This window comes from Egretta garzetta, unplaced genomic scaffold, assembly GCF_000687185.1.
Source record: "Egretta garzetta isolate BGI_Z169 unplaced genomic scaffold, ASM68718v1 scaffold75, whole genome shotgun sequence".
Classification (NCBI taxonomy): domain Eukaryota; kingdom Metazoa; phylum Chordata; class Aves; order Pelecaniformes; family Ardeidae; genus Egretta; species Egretta garzetta.
Window position 1 is genome coordinate 96616 of NW_009259589.1, and position 849 is coordinate 97464.

Consider the following 849-nt stretch of genomic DNA (forward strand, 5'->3'; position numbering starts at 1 on the left):
CACGGGCTGGCTGCCGGGTGACGTGCCCGCATGTCACGCCTAGGAGTGGGCGGCCCCTGCACACGCTCTATGTGCTCCACACCCGGGCATGCTCAGCCCGGGTGCCTGTCCCTGTGCTTGTGTGGCCTCTGTCACCAGGTAGCTGCCCTAAAGTCACTGTGGCTGTGCAAGGAGACACCCCCATCCAGTGGTTCTCCAAGGAGGTCTCCAGACCCCAAGGGTTTGCCTGCAGCCTTGCGGACCATGCCCCCTGTGCGCATTGCCGTGCGTCCCAGGGGACCCTTGGCACCACGGGGCTTGCTCAGAGCTGTGCGGTGCTCCCCAGGGCCATGGACTGACCAGCACCCTCATCCCATGCACCCATCGCCTGGCCTTAGGTGGTGATGGGAGGGCTCAGGGCACCCGTGACACCCCAAAAAATGCCATCTGCCCTCCGTCTAACCTGCTGGAGCTCAGCAGCAGCCCATCAGGATATTAGTAGGAGCCTGGGGCCATGCTGGGATGGAGCCATGGGGTGATGGGTGCCATCTCCGTTGGGGGTGATGGGCACCCGTCCCTGTTGTTGTTGTTGTCCCCGGTGTGAGCTCGCATTGTGTGGCAGCCTGCACAAAGCACCCTTTCTTGCCTCCGACCAACGCCCCCCCATCCCCCTCCCACAGGTCCTCTGCGGTGAGGGCTGTCTGGGTGCTGGGGCTGTCCCCAGGGGACCCACCTGCATGGGACCCCCACCCCGAGTGTGCTGCCCTCGCTGGGTGCTGAGCTGGCAGCAGGACCCCAGCTGCAGCAGGGTGCCCTTCCCGGGGGGGCACCCAGACCCCAGCCTGCTCTAGTCACTGCACCCAACTCCCC

At 65.6% G+C, this 849-nt stretch overlaps 1 protein-coding gene across 1 annotated transcript in view; it reads left to right on the forward strand.

Annotated features, from left to right (window-relative positions):
• SLC6A9 (solute carrier family 6 member 9) overlaps positions 1 to 849 on the forward strand; it is a 38788-nt gene that overhangs the window by 9128 nt on the left and 28811 nt on the right. The gene's annotated exons all lie outside the window — the stretch shown is intronic.